This window comes from Balaenoptera physalus (genome assembly GCF_965194825.1).
Source record: "Balaenoptera physalus genome assembly, chromosome: 16".
NCBI classification, from domain to species: domain Eukaryota; kingdom Metazoa; phylum Chordata; class Mammalia; order Artiodactyla; family Balaenopteridae; genus Balaenoptera; species Balaenoptera physalus.
The window spans coordinates 23,438,943-23,456,184 of NC_138898.1; the positions used below are offsets into that span (position 1 = coordinate 23,438,943).

A 17,242-nucleotide genomic window follows, 5' to 3' on the forward strand; every position below is an offset into this window, starting at 1 on the left:
GGGCAAGTTATTTAGCCTCCTTTAATAAAATGGGGACCGTAATCTCTGCCTCACTGGGTAGTTGCAAGGATTAAAAGACATAAGGCACATAAAGCACTGAGCATGGGGCCTGGCCCATGGTGAGCCAATAAACATAAGCACTTGTTTATCAGTCACCAGAGTGAGCCTCTGACGAGGAAGACTCTAGGCTTTCTAATTCTTAGGTGGCCTCAAGCAACCCCCAAAGCACCCACCTGAACTGGGTCTGGAGGCTTTATCTTTAGAACTTTAACCCGGAGAGATGATGGGGAGAGAGAGGAGGGGAAGGCAGGGGAAGGGAGAGAAAGAAAACTGAGAAGAGGAGGGAGGAAGGGAAAGGAAAATCAAGGGTGAGGAGCGGCCTGGCTTCCCCAGCTTGGGGGAAAGGAAGATGACTTCAGGGAAACTGCCAAGACAGGACAAGCCTTCTCTCCTTTCCAGAGCCTTCCCTAGGCCCGCCAAGGCAAGGCTTAAAGGGACACAGTCTGCTGAGAAGCACCGCCCTGGCTGTCAGTAGGGACATTGAAGCCTTGGGTTACCTCCAGGCTCTGGCTCCCCATGCGGCTGCTGCCTGCCCATGGCGGCCTCCTCCCCTGGAGCAGGCAGAGATGGCCAGAGCCAGGCTGAGAACAAAACCACCGGCCCATTCAGCCTGCAGAGGCACTACTCGCTCACTTAGGACTCAGGGACCCCCTTGTGGATTCTGATCCTGACTCAGCAGGACTCTCCCCACTGGATCCCCACCTCCGGGTCCCATGCGGAGCCCTCTCCAGGCCTCTACCTGCCCCAAGGTCCTGCTTCGGGGGCTGAAGTTGCAGCTAGGGAAAAAGCACCATTCAGACTCTAAACAGGAACCACAAACGAGGTGTTCCAATTGCCACTGACCAGCTGTGTGACCTGCGGGGCGTCACTTCCCTCAGAGCATGTTTCCTTCCTCTGGCTAATGAGGGCAACGGAGGACGAGGAGCTTCTCTAAGGTTCTCCCAACTCTGACAGCAGCTATCCTGCTGGTAGGATACCTTGGAGCACAAAGGGGCAAAGAGGACTTGCCTCAAAAGAGGAGTGTGCCGAGCTGGGCTCTGCTGAGAGTGCCATGGATGTGGCAATGGCCAAGGGTTATTATGAAGATGACGATTATAATTTAAAAACACAGCCACAAACTCTAAAGCAGTTTACAAAGAGCTTTCTCATTATCCCCTGGGATTCACAATCTGGTGAGTTAAGTAGAGCTGGACGATGATTATTCATATTTGGCAGATAAGGAAAGTGAAGCAAGATTTAAGTGGCTTGTGACTTCCCTGGTGGTGCAGTGGTTAAGAATCTGCCTCCCAATGCAAGGGACACGGGTTCGAGCCCTGGTCCGGGAAGATCCCACATGCCGTGGAGCAACTAAGCCCGTGCACCACAACTACCGAGCCTGCGCTCTAGAGCCCGCAAGCCACAACTACTGAGCCCATGTGCTGCAACTACTGAAGCCCGCATGCCTAGAGCCCATGCTCCGCAACAAGAGAAGCCACCGCAATGAGAAGCCTGCGCACCGCAACGAAGAGTAGCCCCCGCTCGCCACAACTAGAGAAAGCCCGCGCATAGCAATGAAGACCCAACACAGCCAAAAACAAATAAACTAATTAATTTAAAAAAAAAAAAAAAGATTTAAGTGGCTTGTCCAGGTTACTAAGTGTAGAGAAGGGGGAGCCAAAGCAGAAGCAGTAATTACGGGGTGCCTGCTGTACGTCACCTCACTAGGCTCACTCATATCTGTTACCTTGACCGAGTCTCACCACCTGAACCCGGCACTGCAGGTGCTGCTGTCCCCGTTTCAGAGAAGAGGACACTGAGGCTGAGAAAAAGCCTCATGGCTGCTCCATTGCAAAGCCTGGATTGGGACCTGGGCCTGTGGGACTCCAAGACCTGCACTCTTTTCCATCTTCCTGTATGTACTGAGTTGAATAGTGTCCCCCCAAATTCATGTCTACACAGACGCTCAGAATGTGACCTTATTTGGAAATAGAGTCTTTGTGGAAGCAATTAGTTCAAATAAAATGAGGTCATGCAGGATACAGGTGGGTCCTAAACCCAAGATGACTGGTGTCCTTAGAAGAAGAGGAGATGACACAGAGACACACCAGAGAAAGGGGAGAAAGCCATGTGACAACAGAAGCAGATGCAGCTGCAAGCCAAGGAGCTCCAAGGATTACTGGCCGCCACCAGAAGCTAGGAGAGGGGTACAGAACAGATGCCCTTGCCACCCCACCTCAGAGCTTTCAGAGGGAACCAACATTGCCGACACCCTGCTTTCTGACTTCTAGCTCCACACTGCGAGAGAATAAATTTCTGCTTTTTTAAGACACCCAGATTGTGGTATTTCATTAAGCAGCCCTAGGAAATTAATACACAGTGAGTCCATTGAGCAGCAGACCTGAGACTCTTAAATTCCATTTTTCAGATTCCCACTCATTAGGCAGCCTTGGAGGTTAATGGAGGCCTGGGGCCCATGGAGGAGTCCTTCTCATCTCTCCTTCACTTCCCTGGTTCAGGCTGGCCTAAAGTCCATCAACTGGGCTTCTTCCATGTCCCAGGTGTCTAGCCATCCCACTGGGCCCTTCCATCATGCACATAAGCACCCTTTGAGCCCCGACTCCAGATGGACCATCCTCCCCCTCCACCCAGGCCAGCCTCTACCACCACCTGGAGAGCTGTGGTTTTGAAATGCAAATTCGATCCTTCCTGGCTAGCTTAATCTTCTTCCCTAACTGCCCACAACCTGTAGGACGCAGGCTCTTCAGCCTGTGCCAGATCTGGCCTCAAATTCCTCTTTATCTCCAGCCACTCACCCCACCTGTCCCCACCACTCACCGCCTTCTGCTCCAACCACATGGAACTATTTGTATTTCCCCTAACAAGTCATGGTGCCTTTGCACATGCTGCTCCAACTACCTGGAAAATAAAATCCAGCCCAAACACCACCTTCTCCTCCATGAACAGCCATACCCTGCCACCTTGTACATTGTTCATCTTTACAGGTCTGCCCCGCACACTCAGCCTGGGAACACTGTTGTATTCATTGCTGTCACTGTAGGCGTAGGGCCCAGTATCAAGGCATTCAAGAATGTTGAACTGTGGAGTAGCCATAACAGTAGCAATTGCTACCATTTACCAAATATTTACTATGTGCTCAGCACTGTGCCGAGCATTCCACGTATGTTACTTCATTTCATTCTCAAAACAACCCTTTGAAACGAATGCTATTACTGGTGCTGTTTTACAGATGAGAAAAGGAAGAGATGAAGTCACTTGCCCAAGTCCATGCCACTAGTAGGTAGCGAAGCCAGTACTCCATACTCTAGCACCACTGCTAGTAACCAATGTTAGGTACGCCATCCATCCTAATACCCTCATTTTACAGAAGAGGAAACAAGCAAGAAAGGAAGAGTGATTTGCCCACCCACAGTCAGGTAACAAGACATAGACCTAGATCTTTAGATTCCTTATTCAGTGTTCTTCCTCTTCTCATTCTTGCAGGATCTTAATCCAGGAGGACACAGAAGACAAGGTAGGCTGTATCTCCTAAAGAGCTTTTTCCCGTCTCCCCTAGAGCAGAACCCAGCATAGGCCTGGCCACACAATAGGGGCTCAAATCTATAGCCAGGCGACTTAGCAGTAAAAAAGACAGATAAATCTACTTCAAAAAAGTCTGAAGCCTGGGGACTTCCCTGGTGGTCCGGTGGTTAAAATCCACCTTCCAATTCAGGAGACGCAGGTTCGATCCCTGGTTGGGGAACTAAGATCCCACATGCCGCGGGGCAACTAAGCCCGCGTACCACAACTACTGAGCACGCACCACAACTAGAGAGCCTGTGTGCTGCAACTACAGAGCCCATGCGCTCTGGAGCCCACACGTCACAACTAGAGAGAAGCCCGCGTGCTGCAACTAAGATCTGACGCAGCCAAGAAAGAAAAGTCTGAAGCCTGCTTAGATATTACAATGTCAGGGCTTGAGAGGACAAAGGGTATCATTTAATACCATCTCCCATATTATAAAGTCATCCATTCAACAAATTTATTGAACACCAGTCATAAGCCAGACAGTGTGTGGGGGCACTAGGAAGACTGATAAGCAAGTTTGTGCCCAGATGGCATTTGTAATCCAGTGAGGAGAGACAGACAAACAACTAACAAGTTCATGTATAATTACAAACTCTCATAAGTGTTATGAAATACAGGGAGCTATAAGAAGGTATAATAGGAAAAACTGAGTTATCTTAAAGGAGTTGTTTGTGAAGGCTCCCCTGAGAAAGTGATTCTTCAGCTGAAATCTGAAGAGTGGGAGTTAACCAACATAAGAAGCAGGGGAAGGGTGTGGTAGACGGAGGGAACAGCATGTGCAAAATCCCAGAGGCAAAAGAGCTCCTGGTGCCTGGATGAACTAAAAGAAGGCCAGAGTGACTGGTTTCTAGAGAGGTAGGCAAGCCTTGTAGATCAACGTAAGAAATGGAGAAACGAAGCAGAGCAGGGAAACCCCTTGCTCAGAACCTAGCCCAGAGCAGATGCTATCAACGAGTCATTGAATTATTTTGTGAAGAAGTGATTTGTCCGAGATCACAAGGAAGACCTGGGACTTGAAGCCAGAACCTCTACTTGGCCAGGTTAGGGCTGTCAGCTACTTCAGGTATGTGTGTGGAAGGGGGCAGGAGATGCTTTCCAGGTGTTTCATCCTATAGGAGGTTCCAGCTCCCTGCCTGTACCTCTCTTGAGCTCTAATGTGCATCAGGATTTCCTGTGTTTGTTAAAACATAGACTGCTGGGCCCCACCCCCCGAGTTATTGATTCAGTAGATCTGGTGGGAGCCCCAAGAATTTGTATTTCTAACTAGATCTTAGGTAACCCTGCTGCTGCTGGTGGGGTGACCATACTTTGAGAACCACTGCTCTAGGCTAGAATATAGAAGGGCAAGGAGGAGTGGTGAGTGGGGCCCATAGCCAGGATCCTTGGGGGCTAAAAGGGTAGATTCCTAAATCTGGGTAACAATGAGATAAACTCTAGTACTCTGAGAAAGGGAAGGGGACTCAAAGTCTCAGAATCCAGCCTACTAGCTGCTCAGCTAGGGAAACTGAGGCTTAGGGGGTTTAGACCCTTACATAAGAGAAGCTCAATAAAAATGTGTTGAGTGAACAGGTAAAAACATGAAAGGTTTGACCAAAGTCCAAAGGAGACCCCTGCACCAAATTCCAGGGCGCCTGAGCTGCAGACCAGAGCCTTTCCTGCCCTGGGAAAGGGATTCAGGAAAGGGGACAGCAAGCTCAGCTTTCCCCCAGCTTCTGCTGCCTTCAGTAGGGAAACATTTTTAAAATTGCAAAAATCTGCTGTTGGCCCCCAATCCTATCACCCATCCACCCTCCTTCCTTTCACACTCCCAGCTCCCTCCCTTTACACTCCAAATCCTGTGCACTTTATCCTGGCAAGCTGAGTAGCAGAGGGGGAGGTGAAGTTCTACGGAAGAAGAACTGGAAGTGGAGGGTGAATTCTTACACTTGGATAGCCTTCTTCCAGAACACTTCCTTCTTCTTGTAAGAGTCTCGGTTTCTATCCTCATATCCAGTCTAATCCCAGTCTACCTACATTTCAGTACCAGCATCTGAAACCCACAAAGCCGGGGGCTAAATTTCCAAACTGCCTTTTCACCCAGTTTTTCTAAAACAGGGTGGCCCTGGACAGAATTTTTCTATCCTATTCCAGTTGGCAGCAAAATGCCACTTATCTTGCAAACCCACATGCACAGACTCACTAACATACAAACAGCTATGTGTACATAAAAACAAATATACTAAAACTCATTAAAAAACACATACACACAGACTTCAAGAGATGCATTATTCACTGTTCACTGATAAAATACATCTGCACCCCCAAATGCACAAGAAACACACAGAGAGAACACACACATGCACACATCGGTGCATGCGCTGCACCGATACATGGAGAACGGAGTAAGACACACCCAGAGACCTCTCTCAAAGTAGACCTCTCCTTAGGGGGCGTTCCTTGGAGCGGGGGGCACTGGCCCTTTAAGAGAGTGGTTCTCCCTCCTCCCTTCAGGGCACCTAAGGCGCGGCTCTACCCCAGGGAGCTGGGAGGGGTGAGGATGGGAGTGCAGCTGAGCTGGCCAGGCCCGGTCTGGCTCTGGCCGACTGTCCCCGCACCACGACAGGAAATGGAACCCTGAACCGACCGGGTCACCAGCCTGGGGACCGCTGTCTCCACCATCACCAACACACACACACCCGGGCTCCAGGCAGGACACGCCCTCCGCTCCAGCGGGCCCCTCTGTCAGCCCGGCTCCCTCCGGCGCCCGGGGTGTGGCCGCCCACCTGCCGGCAAGGAGTCTAGGCCCGGCGGGGACGCTCCCGCCGCCGACGCCGCCCTCTGCCCCGGCCAGGTGCCCGGTTCCCGGCGACCGCAGCGCTTCGGCCGCCGCCCCAACCCCTTCCTCCCGGCTGTGCGGAGACAAAGCCGCGCACACGCACACGGGGGCTACGCGGGGCTACGCGGGTGCACACCCGCCCTCACACGCGCACACACGGGGACTCACAGTGGCGCGCGCGCACACACACACACACCGCCACAGGTTCCAGCCACAAGCGAAGCCACTGGCACACACCCTCATCCAAATGTACATACACTCGGCTACACATTCAGACACACCCTCTCATAAACACATTCACGCTTAGACACGCGCGCACACACAGTGCCCAGTCCAGACGCGCGGAGACACACAGGGCACACACCCTCTCACACACACACACAGATGCACACCCGGTGCACACACGCACGCGCGCACACACCGATCATCCACTTGCACAGACCCACGGGCACAGGCGCGCTCACACTCAGCACACACCCGGCGACGTGGACCCCGACACACATACCGCGCCAGCACTGAGACGCACAAACCGAGGCCCGGGGCTCCCGGCTCGGGCGCCCGCCCCCCGCCTCGGTGCTGTCCAGCCCCCCGGAGCCTGCCCGCCGGCCTGTCAGTGCTCGAGGACGGGAAACCGAGCCTGGAGCCCTCGGCGATCACCCTCCCCACACACACCAGCCCAGACGCGGCGGGGTCCCCGGGGCCCGGAGGAGGCGGCGGGGGCGGCTAACCTGGCGGCGGCTGCGCGGCTTCCGGGCGCTGTCTGTCCTCGGTCGGTGTGTCCCGCGGCCGCTCGGCGGGCTCCGAGGCGCACTTGAGCTGCGCACAAATGCCCCGCTCGCTCGCTTGCTCGCTAGCTCCCTCCCTCCCGCCTCGCAGCCCCCTCCCCGCCCGCCCCCCTCACCCGGTCTCCCCCCTCCGCCCCGCCCCGGCCGGCTCCCCGCGAGGAAGCGGCGGCGATCCCGGCCGCCGTGGCAGCCACGGGCGAGCGAGCGAGCAACCGGAGGAGCGCTGCCCGAGCCGCCCGAGCCGGGGCCGCGCGTAGGGAGGAGCCGCGCGGGCCCCTGGGGAGAGGAGGAGCGGAGGGGGCTGAGCCCTGCGAGCCCGCCTGGCGCTGGTGACCCGCCACCCGCTTCCCAACGTGGGCCGGCGCCTACCTGTGCCGCCGCGGAGCTCGGAGGCTGGGGCGAGCGGCGGGGCGACGAAGAGGAGACCCCACCCCGGGCCCCCTCGCCCTTCCCGTCCCAGCCCGGTGGGCTCGGGCCCCGCCCCCCGCCTCCTCCTGGTCCCCGCCAGCGCCAACCTCGGTTTTCCCTGGCCCAGAAGAGTCGGCTCTCCGCCCGGTGCCCCGGGCTAACCCCACGGCCCGGCGCCCAGCTCGCCGGCCTCCTCCACCTCCAGCCCTGACCTGGCCGACGCCCACCCGCCTCCCCGCCGCCCTCCCATTGTTCCCGCGGCCCGAGCTCGAGGAAGACCGCGCCGCGCATTCCAACCCCCCCTCAGGTGGCGATACCTCTGGACCCTTGGGGAGGGGATCCCCAAGGGCTGGACCCTGGCTCTGGGCGCCGACGCCCACCCTCCACAATCGCAGGCACGCCCAAAGTAAAGAGCTTTCCTAAATTAGAGTTAAAATCACCACTGCCCTTATAGGTGCTCCTTCAGGTCCTAGTAAAGACTGAGGCTCTGGGGGGAGGAACCACCCCAAGGTCAGCAAGCCCGAGATAGCAGCGAGGAGAAGGTGGGGAAGAGATTAGATATCCACATTACATAGAAGAAGAAACAGGGAATTCCTGCCCAGGGCTCCTGGGACAGGGGCAGGCCCTCCAGAACTGCAGGGAATAATGAGCCTGACCTCCTTTGTTAGATACTACATAAAACACAGAGACGTGGAAGAAGCACTTTCAGAGGTTTTACTGGATGAAAAGGCCTACTAAGTGCAGGAACTCTCACCTACTTTGTCTCACTTAGTCCTGACCGTGGTCCTATGCGGCAGCTGTGATCATCCCCATTTTATAGATGAAAGCTTGTCCTAGGACTCTCCAGCAGGCAGCACAGAACCAAGATGAAGCCCAACAATTATTCAAGTTCTTCACTGAGATCCCCCCTCCAGTATAGGATACTAAGTGCCAGGTGAGCAGCTAAGAACATAAGAAATCAAGGAGGACGGGCCTAGTTTGGGCCTGGAAAGACTTCCACAAACTAAAAGAGGGCAGAAGTGAGGGCACTGAGACCCCAAAGCAGGACTGAGTATGGCTTGTCCAGGGGAAAATTATAATTAATCATGAGAACTAATCATAGCTAATGTGTTTAGAGCACTTACTGTATTCCAGGCACTGTTCTAAGAGCTTCACTTGCACTAACTCATTTACTCCTATAACAACACTGTGGGATGGAGGTTATTTTTTAGGAAACTGAAACACAAAGACATTACATAGTTTATAAAGTGGCAGAGCCAGGATCCAAACCCAGGAAGCTGATTCCCAAGCCTGCACTAACTACCACAGACCAGACAGAAGCAGGCCTGAATGCGAGGCAAAGGCATTTGAATTCTTAGGGCACCCACCACAGCAGGACTCTTTACTTGCCATCTTCTGTCTCGCTGTGTGTACCCGGTACCCAGTACACAGGGCCTGGAATGTAGGCTCATCTGTTAAACTATTGCATGACTGAGGCTGGAGTGCAGAGGGCCGTGTGCAGGGCTTGGTTGCACCTCTCTCTGCTGTGCTGGGCATTTTTATCAGTGGTTTTAGATGAAGCAGAAGAAGGCATGAAATGCTAATCATATCTACAGCCATCAGGAAGTTGGGAGGGCCCTCAAACACTCCAGAAACCAAAATTAGTTTCCAAAAGATCTCGGCAGCCTTGGAGCTGAGCTGGAACTAACAAGATGAGGTACCACAAGGGATAAATGTAAACTCCTGCCCTTCAGTCCAAACCACAGCAGTCCCACAGAGAACTTTCTGTGATGATGGGAATGTCCTAAATCGGCATTGTCTGATGTAGTAGCCACGAGCCACCTGTGGCTGTTGAGCCCCTAAAATGTAGCTCCTACAACTGAGAAACTAAAATTTTAATTTCAATTAATTTTAAAATTTTAATTTTAACTTTTTTTTTCTTTTTTTCTTTTTAAGTACTTTAAATGTAAATTGTCACATGGGGCTAGTGGCTGCCATATTGGACAAGTGCCCAAAATACAGGGTAGAAAGAATCTAGATGAAGAGCGGTTTCGGTGAAAATGACTTACAGGTTTGAATTGACCTCAAGCTCAACAATGCAATGTGGCTGCAAAAAAAGAAAGAAGGAAGGGAGGGAAGGAGGAAAGAAAAAAGGAAGAAGAGGAGGGACTCCCCTGATGGCGCAGTGGTTAAGAATCCGCCTGCCAATGCAGGGGACACGGGTTCAACCCCTGGTCTGGGAAGATCCCACATGCCGCAGAGCAGAGTCTGTGCTCCGCAACAAGAGAAGCCACCGCAACAAGAGAAGCCACCGCAACAAGAGAAGCCACCGCAACGAGAAGCCCGCGCACCACAATGAAGAGTAGCCCCCGCTCGGCAACTAGAGACAGCCCACGCACAGCAGTGAAGACCCAACACAGTCAATAATTAATTAATTAATTATTTTAAAAAAAGGAAGTGGAGGAGAGTGAACATGATAAACTGTATCAAAGAAACAAAAGGCTAGACCTCTGTGGTTCTAACTGTGTTAGCCTCTGTTAGGGGTTCTATGCTGCCCTGGGCTGATCACACCTGGACCACGGGGCTCAGCTCTGGGCCCCACGTTCTGAGGAGTAAGTACACTGTCACACTGGAGCAAGTCTAGAAGAGACCAGAACGCTGAGGACCTGGATGCCATGTTGTGTGGTGAATGATTTAAATATCCTTGAGAAGGTAAAGCACTGGAGGATATAGTGGCTGTCTCCAAACATCTGAAGGGCTGTCATACAGAAAGGGGATTTGATTTGTTTCTTATCATTTAGGTCTAGTAAACAAAATAAAAAACTCTGCGAACCCCTAAGCCCCCCTCTCCATGTCTAATTCCTTTTTCTGTTCCCCTCAGCACTTAATCCACCCAGGACCTGGCTCATATTAAACACAAATTTGCTGACAAATGGATGTGAAAGAATTCCACTCAGCTCCGGTGGGTGGACATCCAGGAGGAGAACTTCAGCTTATTATAAAGATCTCTGACAGTCAACACGATCCAAGAAAACAATGGACCACCCTGGGAGTGATGAACTCCCTGCCAATAAATGTATTCAAAGAAAGATTGGGTCTTCAACTGGAGGCTGAACTAGGAATCAGATGACCCCTCAAACCGAAAAATGAGTAAGTTCTATTAGGAGGGGAAAGACAAGATCAAGGCCATGCTTCCAGACAGTTACCTGGCTGTATATATAGAACAGATTGATATGAAGGGACCAGAGGCAGGGAGGACAAGTTAGGAACCATTGCAGTGGTCCAGAAGATAACAGAATAGATTAGGTGGCAGTGGGAATGGAAAGTCAAGGACAGGTGTGTGGTGACAGAAGCAGTGGCCCTGGGCTGGATGTCAGGAGCTACAGGATTTAGTCCTGTCTCTGCCATTAACTTATTGTGGGGTATGGGGTAAATCCCTTCCCTTCTCTGGACTTCAGTTTCCCCATCTGTGAAATTCAGAATAATCTCCAAGTCCCTGCTAACTCTGGATTCTGTTTATGGGAAAGAGATTATGAAGGCTAACTGGGACAATGTAGTAGACAGCCTTTATATGCTTCAAAGGAACAATATCACTAGTCTCATACTATCATTATTATTACAAAGGCTGCCTCCCCAGAACTTGGTGGCTAGATTGGTAGGAGGGGACAAGAAGGAGTCAATGGACTGCATGTGTAGGGGGTGGGGTCAGGGGACAAGGACCTCCGATCTTTGGGGAGCGTCAGCTAACCTCTCTACTCCTCCCCCAAGATCTGTGAAGGCAGCGTGCTGTGTGCTGTCACCACATGAACTGCTTCCTCATTCCTTTGAGCCACACCTCATATTTGGCTAAAGGAAGCAATCAGTTCTAGGAAAAGTTAGGCTCTGTTCCCCTCCTTTTAACGTTCCCAAATGACACCGGTTGTGGTCCTTCCCTTAAATAATAAGTATCATCAACGCATATGAAAACAGCCAATATTGTTGAGCACTATGTGCTAAGCACTTTACTTACATAGCTTTCTCACCCTGGGAGGTAGCTCTAGTTATTACCCCCATTCTATAGATGAGGACACCGTGGCGCATGGAGATTCGCAATTTTCCCACAGTTGCATAGTTTATGAGGGGGATTCCAATACAGGTCTGTGTGATGTCAAGGCTGCATTCCTAGAGGCTTCTAGCATTTTACTATGTATTTTTACAACAGCTTAGGGAAGAGGGCAAGATCAGTACGGTCTCCAGGTTACAGGTAGGAAAACGGAAGCTCAGAAAGTTTAAATTAAGTCACTTGGACAAGTTAGTAAAGGCTTTCAACGTGCAGTTCACACTCTTTCTTGTTCTCTGTTCCTGTCCTTTGACCCAGCAGTGCTTTCCTCCTTCCCTGCACCTTCCAGGGCCTCCCCAGTCTTCCTAGGCCTGATCGGTAGGGACTTGCCCAGACCATTTTACTTGTCCTTTTCCTGGGGCAGGGGGAGGGAAGGATTTCTGAAAGGCAAAAGTTAACTCCCATCTCCTCACTCACCACCACCAGCACACACACACCCCAGCCCAGAGCCTCGAGGTGACAGTGCTGAAGGCTTACAGAGTGAGTCACGCAGAGCTGACCTGCCAGTCACTGGAGCATCAGGTGCTAAGCTTAGGTTAGAAGGGTGGAAAAGTAGGCCAAGTGTTCTCATCCCCAGGAGCACGGCCCAGTTGCAGCTCGGGCCACCCCCCTACTCATCTCATCCCCAAATACTGCAAACATTTAGGGGACACTGTGCAAGGCCTGGGGGCAGAGGAGATGTGAGAAATCAGAATGCATTCCCACACTTCAGAGGGGATAGGACAGTGAGTACAAAATAATATATACTTATAAAGAGTGATGGGGGTACATGGTGATGAATTCCAAGGAGAGAAGTTCACAAAGGAGTTGAGATCAGAGTGGAGTCTTAAAGGGTAAGTTGAACATGCAGAGGTAGAGGGGCACTCCAGGCTGCAGGAACGCACAGGCAGAAGCACTAAAGCTTAGATGTATTTGCACACCATCTAGCAGGCAATAGGGAGGTATGGAGTGCACTATGGCTTTGAGAAAGACTGCCTGAGTTTGAATCCTGGCTCTGTCCCTTCTCAGCTATTTGACCTTGGGCAAGTTACTTAACCCCTCTGGGAGAGATATCATTGTCTCCTATTATTTGCTCTCCCGCTTCCCAGTAAGCTTACACATTCTAGCCAGTTGCCATGTGACTCCAGAGGGAGGAGTACACTTCCCCAGACCAATGTCAGACTTGATCACATGACTTACTTTGGCCAGTGGAATCTGAGCTGGAGAGATACATGCCAGTTCTAGGCAGAAACTTGAAGAACCATTGCATGTTTTAGTCTAAAATCAAACTCTTTAATCTCTGCCACTGGAATGGCATGACCTGGATGGGGGCTGTGCCTTCAGCCTGGACCTTAGAGTGAAAAGACACAGAAAGCAGAGCTGCAGCCAACAAACAGCTGCCCCACAGCTGCCCCCACAGCTATCTATGTGTAATCTGAGGGAGAAAACTTTGTTGTAAGCCACTGAGATTTGGGGGTTGTTTGTTGTCACGTCATAACTTAGCATAACCTAGTGATTTTAGTAGTACTTACCTCATAAAACTGTTGTGAGGATTAAATAAGATGATCTTGTGAAAAAAGTATAACCATTTCATCAGAAATTGCATTATAAAATGATCACTCTGCCCACACATATATGGACATTTGATATACAACAGAAATGACATTTGCAAAAGGCTCGCAAAGGATGGTGTCACAGGTTGAATAGTATCCCCCCAAAATTCATTTCTACCTAGAACCTCAGAATATGACCTTGGGACTTCCCTGGTGGCACACTGGTTAAGAATCCGCCTGCCAATGCAGGGGACACAGGTTCGATTCCTGGTCCGGGAAGATCCCACATGCCTCGGAGCAGCTAAGCCTGAGCTCCACAACTACTGAAGCCTGCACTCTAGAGCCCGTACACCACAACAAGAGAAGCCACCACAATGAGAAGCCCGCGCACCGCAACGAAGCATAGCCCCTGCTCACTGCAACTAGAGAAAGCCCATGGGCAGCAATGAAGACCCAATGCAGCCAAAAAAAAAAAAAAGAATATGACCTTATTGGAAATAGGATCTTTACAGATGTAATTAGTCAAGGATCTCAAAATTAACTCATCCTGGATTTAGAGTGTGCCCTAAATCCAATGACTGCTATCCATATAAGAAAACAAGAAAACACACAGAAACAAACAGAAGGCAATGTGAAGATGGAGGCAGAGACTACTGTGATGTGTCTACAAGCCAAGGAACACCAAGGATTGCTGGCAAACACCTGAAGCTAGGAGAAAGGCATGGATATTTTCTCCCTCCCCCCATGAGGAACCAATTCTGTCCACACCTCGATTTTGGACTTCTGGCCTCTTGAACTGTGAGAGAATAAATTTCTGTTGTTTTAAGCCACCCAATTTGTGGTAATTTGTTATGACAGCCCTAGGAAATTAATACAGATGGATTATTTTTAAGTGATACTGAACAATTGGTTATTCATTTGGAAAAAAATAAAATTAGATTCCTACCTCATAGCATACATAATAATAACCTGTTGGATTAAAGACCTAAATTTGAAAAGCAAAACCTTAAAATCTTTAGAAGTAACTAAAGAAAATCATATTTAGGACTTCAGGATACAGAAGAATTTCTTAAACAAGACATAAAAATCACAAATTGTATTACTCTGGGTTATCCATAGAAATAGAACCAGTAGGATATATATTCTATATATGTACATCTATATCAATAGATAGAGAGATAGACAGATTTATTATAAGGAATTGACTCATATGGTTATGAAACCATGCAACTCAGATGGGACTTGAACCCATAGGCCAGGACTCGAACCCAGCCAGAACCCACCGTCTTTTTTTTTTTTTTTTAATAAATTTATTTATTTTATTTATTTATTTTTGGCTGTGCTGGGTCTTCGTCGCTGCACACAGGCTTTCTCTAATTGCGATGAGCGGGGGCTATTCTTCACTGTGGTGCGCGGGCTTCTCATTGTGGTGGCTTCTCTTGTTGTGGAGCACGGGCTCTAGGCACATGGGCTTCAGTAGTTGCAGCATGTGGGATCTTCCTGGACCAAGGCTCAAACCCGTGTCCCCTGCATTGGCAGATGGATTCTCAACCACTGCACCACCAGGGAAGCCCAACCTACTGTCTCTTAATTGAGATCACACACTTGGTCTCTGGACTCAATGAAGCTCAGGTTCTTTATGTCTCATCGCAGAAAGAATTCAGTGAGAGACAAAGTGATAGGTAAGAAGTGGATTTTTTTTGTTTTTTTTGGCTGATCTGGGTATTCATTGCTATGCACGGGCTTTCTCTAGTTGTGTCGTTGTGGTGCACGGACTTATTATGGTGACTTCTCTTGTTGCAGAGCACGGGCTCTAGAGCACAGGCTCAGTAGTTGTGGCACACGGGCTTAGGTGCTCCAAGGCATGTGGGATATTCCTGGACCAGGAATCGAACCCGTGTCCCCTGCATTGGCAGGCAGATTCTTAACCACTGCGCCACCAGGGAAGTCCAAGAAGTGGATTTATTTAGAGAGAAACACACTCCACAGAGTGTGGGCCATCTCAGAAGACAAGAGGCCCCAAAATATGGGGTGGTTAGTTTTTATGGGCTGGATAATTTCATAGGCTAATGAGTGGGAGGATTATTCCAACTATTTCAGGAGATTTCCACGATTTGGGCCACCGCCCATGTTTTGACCTTTTATGGTTAACCTCAGAACTGTCATGGTGCTAGTGGTGTGTCATTTAGTATGCTAATATATTACAAAGAGCATATAATGAGGCTCAAGGTTTACTGGAAGTTGAATCTTCCACCATCTTGGACCTACTTGGTTCTAACCAGTTTTTGTCATGTCCTATGGCTATGTCATTCTTTTATTTTTAAATTTTATTTATTTATTATTTTGTATTTTTAAAATTTTATTTTTGGCTGTGTTGGGTGTTCCTTGCTGCGCGCGGGCTTTCTCTAGTTGCGGTGAGCGGGGGCTACTCTTCGTTGAGGTGTGCGGGCTTCTCATTGCAGTGGCTTTTGTTGCGGAGCACAGGCTTTAGACACACAGGCTTCAGTAGTTGCGACGCATGGGTTCAGTTGTTGTGGCTCATGGGCTCTACAGCGCAGGCTCAGTAGTTGTGGCGCATGGGCTTAATTGCTCCGCAGCATGTGGGATCTTCACGGACCAGGGCTCGAACCCGTGTCCTCTGCATTGGCAGGCAGATTCTTAACCACTGCGCCACCAAGGAAATCCCACCACCCTTACCTCTTACTTTTCTTCTCTCTTTTATTTTCTGACCCCCTTCCTGCTCTGTGCACAGTCCCCTCCCTCTGGGGGCAAAATATGGGATAAAACAAATCCAAATCAAACAGCTTCTAGATCTCATCACAAGAAGCCCTCAAAGTGGGGTGGAAACGAGAGGGGGAAGGAATCCTGGAGGCAGAGAAGAGGCTGCTTAGCGACTGCTGGTGAATCCACGGCGAGTACTGTGTCAGTTACCTACCTCCAACCCACGCCCAGCTCTTCCTTTTCCTGCCTGTGATCACAGAATTTTGAAACATCAGAACTGCAGAAGTCCTTGACATTCATCTACTCTGCCTCCATAAGTTTGCAGCTGGGAAAGTGACACAGGGGCACAGGAAAGGAAAGCAACTAGCTATTGTCACCCAGCAAGTCAGTGGCTCAGCAGGAACTAGAGTCCTAGGCCTCCTGACCCCTGGCCAGTAATTGCACTTTCACCTATACCACACTTGACCTTCCTTCCTGTGGTCACTAGTCCCTCCCCTTGATTCCTACCCACCAGCTTTGGGAGGACATCTAAGCATTCCCAATCTGCCCTACCATCCCCCACCCCCCAAACCCCACCCCCGAGTAAGCATAGGGTCCAGTGAAACAGGGGCAGAAGGGACAACCCACATCAGAAGGGAGGGCCAGCCTTAAATCCTAGGGGCATATTTGGCAGTGGTGGGAATGGTGAAAGTGTCACTCTGGCCCGCAGGGGGACCAGTCTCCTCTTTGGAGAGCTCCATTAGAAGCAGCCTCTGTGGGCTTCCCTGGTGGTGCAGTGGTTAAGAATCCACCTGCCAACGCAGGGGACACGGGTTCGAGCCCTGGTCTGGGAAGATCCCACATGCCGCGGAGCAACTAAGCCCGTGCACCACAACTACTGAGCCTGCACTCTAGAGCCCGTGAGCCACAACTACTGAGCCCGCGTGCCACAACTACTGAAGCCCATGCACCAAGAGCCCATGCTTCACAACAGGAGAAGCCACCGCAATGAGGAGCCCGCACACCGCAGCGAAGAGTAGCCCCAGCTCACCGCAACCAGAGAAAAGCCTGCGCACAGCAACCAAGACCCAATGCAGCCAAAAATAAAATAAAATAAAATAAAATAAATAAATTTATTAAAAAAAAAAAAAAAAAAAAAGAAGCAGCCTCTGTTTCAGCAGGCCATCCTGGCGGGACCCCTCCTCACCCTTCCAGCCTAGCTGGCTGCCTGGAGGACCTACCTCACTCCGCCAGCCGTGGACTTGCACAGAGGCCACCCAGGCGCAGGATGGTCCATGAC

General features: G+C 50.5%; 1 protein-coding gene and 1 long non-coding RNA gene across 30 annotated transcripts in view; one reads left to right on the forward strand and one right to left on the reverse strand.

Annotated features, from left to right (window-relative positions):
- The window catches only part of EPB41L1 (erythrocyte membrane protein band 4.1 like 1), a 136,499-nt gene that overhangs the window by 114,881 nt on the left and 4,376 nt on the right, over positions 1 to 17,242 (reverse strand). For 11 of the 29 annotated variants that reach the window (XM_082430047.1, XM_082430045.1, XM_082430039.1 and 8 more), the window contains exon 1: positions 7,168 to 7,323. The exons of 1 other annotated variant lie outside the window; for it this stretch is intronic. The gene's annotated coding sequence lies outside the window, so the exon portion shown is untranslated. Of the gene's footprint in view, positions 1 to 7,167; positions 7,328 to 7,593; positions 7,689 to 17,242 lie in introns of those variants that run through there. 17 more of the 29 variants (XM_082430053.1, XM_082430028.1, XM_082430055.1 and 14 more) reach the window with 5 other exon arrangements.
- LOC309645410 lies at positions 7,781 to 13,751 on the forward strand. Its single transcript, XR_014254878.1, has 2 exons — positions 7,781 to 7,939; positions 9,568 to 13,751. It is a non-coding gene; the product is annotated as an uncharacterized lncRNA (long non-coding RNA).